The sequence below is a fragment of the Rutidosis leptorrhynchoides genome, chromosome 8, assembly GCF_046630445.1.
Source record: "Rutidosis leptorrhynchoides isolate AG116_Rl617_1_P2 chromosome 8, CSIRO_AGI_Rlap_v1, whole genome shotgun sequence".
Classification (NCBI taxonomy): Eukaryota; Viridiplantae; Streptophyta; class Magnoliopsida; order Asterales; family Asteraceae; genus Rutidosis; species Rutidosis leptorrhynchoides.
In genome coordinates, this window is record NC_092340.1 from 32826658 (window position 1) to 32838736 (window position 12079).

The window sequence follows — 12079 nt, forward strand, 5'->3', positions numbered from 1 at the left end:
GCATATACTTGGGTATTACCCGACAACCTTCACTCACCAACTCCTTCAATCACCTACTACTTCTATTTAACTTCTAACTTTAGTTTTGTGAACAAGAGAACTAAACAAAACCATCACCAACTGTTAACCATTTGATTATTTCTTGTTTTTCGGTTTCTACTTCTATCATCACCATCTGATAACCACCTTTCGAAACCACAATAACCCACCATCGTGATCCTCCATGCACCACCTTCATCCTCCTAGTTCCATCGACAAAACCACCACCAACTTTCGAGAATTATCCAACCAACACCCAGTTGTTCATCTCTGCTACAGTCCAAACCAAAAGAAGTATGATACATGGTTGCTACCATTGTTGTGTTCCCATTACTGTTCCGATCAAACCATAACAACCATCAACTGAGAACCACCATATTGAATACCCACTTCAACCGTACACCACCACCTTTATTATTATTCGACTGCTTCTTATTTTGTTGTCTAAACAAATCACCAAGTCAAGCTATATACCATCAAACCAATACCCTCACATACCAAAGCTTATTGTTCCTGTCTATCGTTCGACTATAACCAAACCATCCACCACTTTTAGAAACTACCATCACCTTCAATAAAACATAGTTAAACCACCACCATTCTATGATTCTCATTCTTCTCGTTTTCTGTTATATTTAAACCGAACTCAAACCAACCGAGACTATCACCACCTTGTTCCCCATCATCAACCACCACTTAATGTTACCCAAATTCTGTCGCTATTGTTGCTACCTTTCTTAACCAAATCACCACTCCAACAACCACGTCTTTGCACTCCTGTTGCGAGTTTATACAGCCTGCGTGTTTTTTTCTTTATTTACACGCTTTAACTTTCAAGAAATGAAAGTATGGGAGCATGTGGAACACTAGTGGCCAACATGTTTGGTAAACCCCACTTGAATGTGTTTGTTCTTTTGCATACCGAAATTATTACCTTTTTCTTCTCTTAAACATATCAATTAAATGACAGTTGGACTTGATTTATTTTATGTATTGAATTACTTTAATTGTTACCCCCCACTTCAAAAAGAAACCCAAACCTCACAAACCAACTTTTGAACAGGCTGTTATGATTTTTTTTATGTTGGGACGTGCAATTATATCAACTCTTTGATAAATAATCGACTCCCTTACCTATATATACGATATTTTTTTTGAGGAATCGATGGGAGACAAGAGATAGAAACAGATTGTGAGAGACAATTTAATAAACTGCCACTTCATTTTTCTTTTTTTGATAAAGTTGAGGAAGTGAAATATGATTGGTGATGGATAACGATATTGATGATTAAGATGATATTAAACCCACTGCTATACAATCCATAAAATCACCGAGCCATTTATTATTAGTTGTTGGGCCGTGATTAATTGACTGGGCTGAGATAGTTCCATTTCCTGAATGGGCCGAGAGTATACTTCTGTTGGGCCGAATCCTTTCTCTTGTGTTGGGCTTGCAGATTTTATATTAATGTATAAGGGGATAAATAAATATAAATCGGAAGGTAATATAGAAATGGTGAAACAGAGGGACGGTTTGATGGGTGTTGGTTAAGCAAGAGGTCCCGAGTTCGAGCCCTGTCTATGGCATTCTTTTCCTTTTTAAAGCCTACTTACATGAGGTAGTATTTTTATTAATATTATTATTATTATTATTATTATTATTATTATTATTATTAATGTTATTATTATTATTATTATTAACATCTTTATTATCACTAGATACATTATTATTATTATTACAAATATTATTTTTTTATATAACAAATAAATATTATACATCTATATTAAGATTACATAAAAAAAATTATATTAAACATATTAAGACTTATCTATATAAATATTACATAACAAATTATTGATTTTTGATATAATACCAACTATAAAGGTGTGTGTATATATATATATATATATATATATATATATATATATATATATATATATATATATATATATTAATATAACTATATGTATGAATATTGATCATATTACAAAATAACCATATATAAAAATATAACTGAAGATATAAAATATAAATAAAGTATATATATTTATATAACTACAACACTTAATATACATAAATATTATATAGAAAGAATTATGTGATTATATGTGTTAATATATATAAATGATATAGGTTCGTGAATCCAAGGCCAACCATGTACTTGTTCAATGTCGTTCTATGTATTTTTACTACAAAATACAGTATGGTGAGTTTCATTTGCTCCCTTTTACTCTTTACATTTTTGGGCTGAGAATACATGCAAATGTTTTATTAACTGTTTTACAATACTTATATGCGTGAGTTTCATTTGATCCCTTTTACTCTTTACATTTTTGGGACTGAGAATACATGTGCTGTTTTTACAACTGCTTTATTAAATGTTTTTGAATTATATTTTGAACTGCGAATACATGAAATGCTTTTATAAATGTTTGACGAGATAGACACAAGCAAAATATTCCTCGAATGAATTATTATGCAGACAGAAGTTCTGCGGATTATTGTTGAATTATGTGGACATGATAATTACCACTGTTGAATTATGTGGACATGATAATTGCCACCATTGAATTATGTGGACATGATAATTGCCACCATTGAATTATGTAGACATGATAATTGCCACCAATTGAAATGAATGTTATGTATCAAGAGAATGATTTTTATACACAGGTTATGTGTATGATATTTTGTACACGAGATATGTGTATGGTTACTAAGATTTATGAAAAATGGTTGCGTACACGAGAAAGGTGTACTGTATTTAAAAGATATCGCATGTACATTACAGGTGGGTATAGGATTCGGGCCCATTTGTACCATGCAGGATTTAAATCTTGTGGTCTATCAAAATGATGAATTTTATTGTTTTATGATAAACTTATGAACTCACCAACCTTTTGGTTGACACTTGAAAGCATGTTTATTCTCAGATATGAAAGAAACATTCCGCTGTGCATTTGCTCATTTTAAAGACATTATTTGGAGTCGATCATCGCAATGGAACCAGATGTTGGTGACTTCGTCCAGAAAGATTAGGACGGGTCCTTTCAGTTGGTATCAGAGCGGTGGTCTTAGCGAACCAGGTCTTGCATTAGTATGTCTAACTGATAGTCGTTAGGATGCATTAGTAAGTCTGGACTTTGACCGAGTCTACATGTCAAAAGATTTGCTTATCTTTTAGTGTCGAAAAATTACCTGCTTATCATACTCAAGGAATCACTTGATTATCATTCTTAGTCTAGACACATCATACTACAATGATTCCATGAATAGTGTATAGACAAAAATTCATATCTTATCGTACCTGCTAAATCATATCTTAGCGTATCTGTTATTGTTAACCTTGCCTGACAACTTCCGTAGATTCCTCCGTAACTTATGGGATTTTAGTATTATATATGCATATGTAAATTATGTATTGCAGGGTACTAATCTACATCCTATAATCTAATTCTTATCGAAAATCCTTCATCTGATCGTACGAGATGAATCCCTCAACCAGTTCAAGTCCCTCGAATTCCGATAGCTATTCCCACATGGAGTTTCACCTAAGCTTCGAAAGCAGTGTCACCAGAATGAATCAACCAATTCACCTGATGAGTTCGTAGCCGACTTAATCAATGGAGACGGGAAGAAGGCGATCCCTGCCACCAACCGAATTTACCTCTTGGAAAGAAACCTGAAGCACTTACTGGCGAATCTATCCGAAACACCATTTTCAGCCTCAGTTCCAGAGTAGTTCGACACGATTACATTCTATCCACAATTCTGAACCTTATTCATCCGCTCATTCCGACCGACAATCATCCCGGAATAATAAAAGAAGTCAATGAACTTCGCGCTCAAGTAATCAATTGGGAGAATATGGTGCAAAATTTACCAACTTCAGCAACATCACTGGCACCAACAGTACCATCAGTAATAGCACCAGTACCATCAACAATCCATGCCTCAACATCTCATTCTGTACCACGAGCATAATCTTCGTTTTACACCTTGTTCTACATCGATTAATTTTCGTTCTACGTATTGTTCTACATCAATTATCTTCGTTCTTCATGGCGATTAAGTAATCTCTAAATGTTTTAGAGATTATGTATTCTTGTTCTAATGATGAATCAAATGAGATTAAAATCATAATAACTCATTAAATCCATGATTACATCTGAAGAAAATATATATGTTTATATATTTTCATAAGGATTGTAATTAGAAATTCTTAGTACAAACTGTTAATGGTGAAAATATTTTAACGGGTAGGTAATACCCGAGGAATATTTAGATTTCATATTAACATGTTAGACTGTACATTCTTCGAATCTGATTCAACAGTCATTTACTATCCTATTTACATCCACAGTTATACGAATCCATTCACCACAGAATAACCAGATTCATCTAATTTCATATTTGGATTTTGATTTATCAGAATCCAACAGGTGGCATAATGAAGAAAACATTTGAAAAAATAAAATTTGTTAGAAACAAACAAATTAACTATGAGGAATTTTGTTAAGAATCCACGCTAACTGTTCCTAGCTAACTGTTCCTAGCTAACTGATTATATTTTATTTATCGTAGTTTATTTATCGCAATTTAATTATCCCAATTTAATTTATCGCCATTTAATTTCTGTTATTTATTTTACGCACTTTAAATATCGGGACAAGTATGTTTTGACATATCATATCGACGCATCTATATATATTATTTGGAATCACCATAGACACTCTATATGCAGTAATGATCGAGTTCTCTATACAGCGTTAGGGTTGATTCTCAAATAATATATATACTTTGAGTTGTGATCGAGTCTGAGACATGTACACGGGTCACGATATTTATTAATTAATTCGAATATTATATATTAAACTATATATGAATTATTGGACTGTAATTGTGGACTATCGTCTGTGGACTAAAAACATTGGACAATTAAAATGAATTAAAATATTGATTATAACATATGAAACTAAACATCTCTTCAAGTTTGCCACTTGATTTCATCTTAAACATCATTTGTATTTTGACGATACAATCTGCGTTAAAATCCTTCATGATTCTTGAAAACACCTCAATCGCGAGGATGAACCAACCACACTTCATCTACAGAAGAAAATATCGATGCATATAGTTATGCACCTGAAAACACTCAGGACCTGAGTAAACGTTTAACACGTATCTGTGCTAATTCCTTTAGTATTATTATTACCCAAAATAACTTGGTGATTCCTTTCAAAGTAGCAAATTTTGTCACAGCTCCAGCAAGTCAACTTCGATTTTTTGTTCGAAACAACCTTATTAACATCTTGATATATATGCGTGATATTTTATTGTTACCGGGGAACCATTTATATTCCACCATATTACCAGCAGACGTACCAGCAACCTCGTTACTTCTTGACTTAAATCTCTCTGATAAATCATTATATTTATTCATTAAAACCCTATCATATACTCATCCGCATCTTGTAAGGAGAACTGACATACCAATTACCGGGAATCGGCAATCAGTACTTTGAAAACTCACAGCATATCTACATCAACAGTTATATGTATAACATTCATCTCTTAGAATTATGATCTTTCGTTCTGAAATTCTGAAAAGCACCCAGTCTACAAATCAATACCACAAATTCTGAAAAAGCTGAATACAGCGGTAAAAACTGTACACGACCTTAACCGTCGAAATTTTGATGATAAAGAATAGAGTATTGGAAACATTCAATAGAAAATTTAGTACCGAAAAGCGGATTATGCGAAACTATGAAGGAAGCCGTGGACAAATCACAAAGAATAAGTTTGACTTCAAAGAATCCAAATGATTCAATGCCTGCTAAAGTCTTTAGCGAATATCTTGCTCCTTACTCTAAACCCTTGCGGACAATAGTTTCTATCATCCTCTGATCTTAGATATTCCGAGATATTATCGTATCTTTCATTATAAATATCCTCGATATTTCTGAATATATTTTCATAACTAATCTTATCTGAAATCATTAATCTCTTCGTGCTATCAGTGTTACATCACATAGAAACTGTTAGTTTCTATATTCTGTAAACTTTCGAGCTTAAAATATGAATGTTTTTGAAGTAATGTTGGAAACTGATGCATGAGTTAGTATAATATAATGACACTTGATCAACGTGATTATATTACAGTAAGTCATGCTGAGTTCTAATGGGACATGATGATTCACAGATCATAACGTCATCATGTGCCATGTTACATAACTATTTCATTCTGTTTAACTTCTGAACATATCAAGAAAGCATATTCTTGATAGTTATATTCTCAGCGATTCGGGTAATTTGACAAATCAAATCGTGCGATTACGTTCTTTCTTGTTTAGAACATTAAGTTCTTTCGAAACTCCATAATTACGAATTCTGGACCATTATCCGGTTGACTTAAAGCCGGGAAGAGAAAGCAAGAGCATGGAGCTCCGAAATATAAAAAGAAATATAAAGCTCAACAATAATACAGAAATTACAAATCGTGGATATTAATACGAAAAGCGATATAAAGACACGGTAGAATTAAGAATAGTATCACCCCAAGGTAATAATAGAAGTAAACAGATTCTTCTGGTGGAAGATTGAAAAGAAGGATGACAGAAATGATAACTAGAAAAATATCAAAGATTAGAACTGGATTAATTTTCACAATCTTTTGGATGTATGAACTAAGAAAGAAAGTATAAGAATGGTGGGAATATTAGAACGGAAGAGTTTAATTTATAATGGAAATATCAGATCGAGTAATCGAGGCAGATCAAATCTTAATTTCCTTACTCGCCGAAGAATCAAATCTCTCAAACTTCGAAGATTTTCTTAAATCCCTTGAATTTTGGGATTCAACCCTGTTTACGTCAAAAACTAAGGAAAATCTTATTTTTCTTCAATTCACTCTTTTGTGATAGCTTCATTCGTATCCTTAGAATAATCGAATTATTTTATCATTATTATTCAATGATGATAAAACCTCTAATTATCAACTCATATAGGTCATGAAAACATTTTTATTGTTAGCCATGACCACCTCACTCAAATTTCGGGACGAAATTTCTTTAACGGGTAGGTACTGTAGTGACCCAGAAATTTCCGACCAAATTTAAACTTTAATCTTTATATGTTTCCGACACGATAAGCAAAGTCTGTAATATTGAGTCTCAAAAATTTTGAAAACTATATTCATGAAATCAAATACCCTTTGACCATGTCTGACGATTCACGAACAATTATGTGTATATAGATATGTATATACAATATATAATTATATTAATTAAAAACGATAACAAAGTATTAGATGAATAATACTTTACATGAACGTATTTGTTTCAATATATATTTAATATAATTATAGACGGAATTAAAAGATAATATCAAATGATTGAATTATCAGATTCAATGTGATTATGATTACGAGTCTCTGCTATGAGGTCCACTATGATTTAAGAAATCTGTTTTTTTTAACGATATTCGAAAATTGGTAAAGTGATTACAAGTAAGAACAAATGTGTCAATTAACGAAAGTTAGACAAAAGTTAGTGGAAAATGGAATTTCATAATATTTGATTGATTTTTTTTAAAACGTGCGGAAACGCTTTTCGACCCAATAGAATTTGATTATGAAAATGTTTTGTTTAAATAACATAATTTGAATATATAAATAGGATACCAATTATTAGAATTAAATATATAAATAACTCGCAACGTGTATATGAATATTGAAAATATATATGATTTAAAATAAACGGTGATCCGGAAATGAGTTCTATAAATTTTAGGCTTACTAAAAATGTATTTAGGATCTAGTTATTAAATTTTAGCACTTTTTATATTTTACCCAGAATCGAGCGGGACAATTGATGTAATTTTTAATTAACAAATTATGGATCGAATTTTATACCATAATGACTGAAATAAATAAAGATAATTATTATAAAAATATAGAATTTTTCTGAAGACTTTTTATTCGCCACTGAGTGAACAACGGAGTACGATATAATAGTCCGGATAAAACGTCGGTAGAGTGAAACCAATGAATGGCAGCTGGATTTTGTTCATACACGTTTTTATTAGTATTAGTGGAATGCCACTTTATTGATTGATAACACTTTTCAATTAGATATCTTGGCATATACTTGGGTATTACCCGACAACCTTCACTCACCAACTCCTTCAATCACCTACTACTTCTATTTAACTTCTAACTTTAGTTTTGTGAACAAGAGAACTAAACAAAACCATCACCAACTGTTAACCATTTGATTATTTCTTATTTTTCGATTTCTACTTCTATCATCACCATCTGATAACCACCTTTCGAAACCACAATAACCCACCATCGTGATCCTCCATGCACCACCTTCATCCTCCTAGTTCCATCGACAAAACCACCACCAACTTTCGAGAATTATCCAACCAACACCCAGTTGTTCATCTCTGTTACAGTCCAACCCAAAAGAAGTATGATACATGGTTGCTACCATTGTTGTGTTCCCATTACTGTTCCGATCAAACCATAACAACCATCAACCGAGAACCACCATATTGAATACCCACTTCAACCGTACACCACCACCTTTATTATTATTCGAATGCTTCTTATTTTGTTGTCTAAACAAATCACCAAGTCAAGCTATATACCATCAAACCAATACCCTCACATACCAAAGCTTATTGTTCCTGTCTATCGTTCGACTATAACCAAACCATCCACCACTTTTAGAAACTACCATCACCTTCAATAAAACATAGTTAAACCACCACCATTCTATGATTCTCATTCTTCTCGTTTTCTGTTATATTTAAACCGAACTCAAACCAACCGAGACTATCACCACCTTGTTCCCCATCATCAACCACCACTTAATGTTACCCAAATTCTGTCGCTATTGTTGCTACCTTTCTTAACCAAATCACCACTCCAACAACCACGTCTTTGCACTCCTGTTGCGAGTTTATACAGCCTGCGTGTTTTTTTCTTTATTTACACGCTTTAACTTTCAAGAAATGAAAGTATGGGAGCATGTGGAACACTAGTGGCCAACATGTTTGGTAAACCCCACTTGAATGTGTTTGTTCTTTTGCATACCGAAATTATTACCTTTTTCTTCTCTTAAACATATCAATTAAATGACAGTTGGACTTGATTTATTTTATGTATTGAATTACTTTAATTGTTACCCCCCACTTCAAAAAGAAACCCAAACCTCACAAACCAACTTTTGAACAGGCTGTTATGATTTTTTTTATGTTGGGACGTGCAATTATATCAACTCTTTGATAAATAATCGACTCCCTTACCTATATATACGATATTTTTTTTGAGGAATCGATGGGAGACAAGAGATAGAAACAGATTGTGAGAGACAATTTAATAAACTGCCACTTCATTTTTCTTTTTTTGATAAAGTTGAGGAAGTGAAATATGATTGGTGATGGATAACGATATTGATGATTAATATGATATTAAACCCACTGCTATACAATCCATAAAATCACCGAGCCATTTATTATTAGTTGTTGGGCCGTGATTAATTGACTGGGCTGAGATAGTTCCATTTCCTGAATGGGCCGAGAGTATACTTCTGTTGGGCTGAATCCTTTCTCTTGTGTTGGGCTTGCAGATTTTATATTAATGTATAAGGGGATAAATAAATATAAATCGGAAGGTAATATAGAAATGGTGAAACAGAGGGACGGTTTGATGGGTGTTGGTTAAGTAAGAGGTCCCAAGTTCGAGCCCTGTCTATGGCATTCTTTTCCTTTTTAAAGCCTACTTACATGAGGTAGTATTTTTATTAATATTATTATTATTAATGTTATTATTATTATTATTATTATTAACATCTTTATTATCACTAGATACATTATTATTATTATTACAAATATTATTTTTTTTATATAACAAATAAATATTATACATCTATATTAAGATTACATAAAAAAAATTATATTAAACATATTAAGACTTATCTATATAAATATTACATAACAAATTATTGATTTTTGATATAATACCAACTATAAAGGTGTGTGTGTATATATATATATATATATATATATATATATATATATATATATATATATATATATATATATATATATATATATATATATATATATATATATATAACTATATGTATGAATATTGATTATATTACAAAATAACCATATATAAAAATATAACTGAAGATATAAAATATAAATAAAGTATATATATTTATATAACTACAACACTTAATATACATAAATATTATATAGAAAGAATTATGTGATTATATGTGTTAATATATATAAATGATATAGGTTCGTGAATCCAAGGCCAACCATGTACTTGTTCAATGTCGTTCTATGTATTTTTACTACAAAATACAGTATGGTGAGTTTCATTTGCTCCCTTTTACTCTTTACATTTTTGGGCTGAGAATACATGCAAATGTTTTATTAACTGTTTTACAATACTTATATGCGTGAGTTTCATTTGATCCCTTTTACTCTTTACATTTTTGGGACTGAGAATACATGCGCTGTTTTTACAACTGCTTTATTAAATGTTTTTGAATTATATTTTGAACTGCGAATACATGAAATGCTTTTATAAATGTTTGACGAGATAGACACAAGCAAAACATTCCTCGAATGAATTATTATGCAGACAGAAGTTCTGCGGATTATTGTTGAATTATGTGGACATGATAATTACCACTGTTGAATTATGTGGACATGATAATTGCCACCATTGAATTATGTGAACATGATAATTGCCACCATTGAATTATGTGGACATGATAATTGCCACCAATTGAAATGAATGTTATGTATCGAGAGAATGATTTTTATACACAGGTTATGTGTATGATATTTTGTACACGAGATATGTGTATGGTTACTAAGATTTATGAAAAATGGTTGCGTACACGAGAAAGGTGTACTGTATTTAAAAGATATCGCATGTACATTACAGGTGGGTATAGGATTCGGGCCCATTTGTACCATGCAGGATTTAAATCTTGTGGTCTATCAAAATGATGAATTTTATTGTTTTATGATAAACTTATGAACTCACCAACCTTTTGGTTGACACTTGAAAGTATGTTTATTCTCAGGTATGAAAGAAACATTCCGCTGTGCATTTGCTCATTTTAAAGACATTATTTGGAGTCGATCATCGCAATGGAACCAGATGTTGGTGACTTCGTCCAGAAAGATTAGGATGGGTCCTTTCATAATATAGGGAACAATGTTTCATTAAAGTGACAATCGACAAAACTTGCTGTAAAAACATCACCCGTCATGGGTTCAATATATCTTATGATTGAAGATGTTTCATATCTAACATATATTTCAATCCTTCTTTGAGGAACCATTTGTTGTGGTTGTTCAATTAAAAATACACTGCACAACCAAATGTTCTAAGATGGAAAATATTTGGTCTCCACCAAAATTAAGTTGGTAATGGAGAATATTTATAACTTGCACTTGATTTAATGCGAATTAATGTCACATCATGTAAATTTACATGTCCCCATATAAATATTGAGAGTTTTGTACTCATTTCTAATTGTCTAGTTATTAGTTGTAAGCGTTTATCTATTGATTCAGCTAAACCAATTTTGTGTATGCACATGAGCAACTGGATGTTCAACAACAATTCTTGTAGACATATAATAATCATTAAAAGCTTGAGATGTTAACTCACCAGCATTATCAAGTCTCATCCTTTTAATGGTGTAATCAGAATAATGTGTTCTTAATTTAATAATTTGTGCAAGAAACTTTGCAAATGCCATATTACGGCTTGATAACACACAAACATGAGACCATGCGTTAGATGCGTCTATTAGAAAAATGGTCCACATGATGGATGAATTGGTCCATATATATACCCTTGAATTCTTTCAAGAAACATTGGTGATTATTTCTCAATGTGCTTTTCATTAATCGCCATATGTGCTTTTCATTAATCACCATATGTGTTTTTTGTTAATCACCATATGTGTTTTTCATCATATATCATTTTCACCA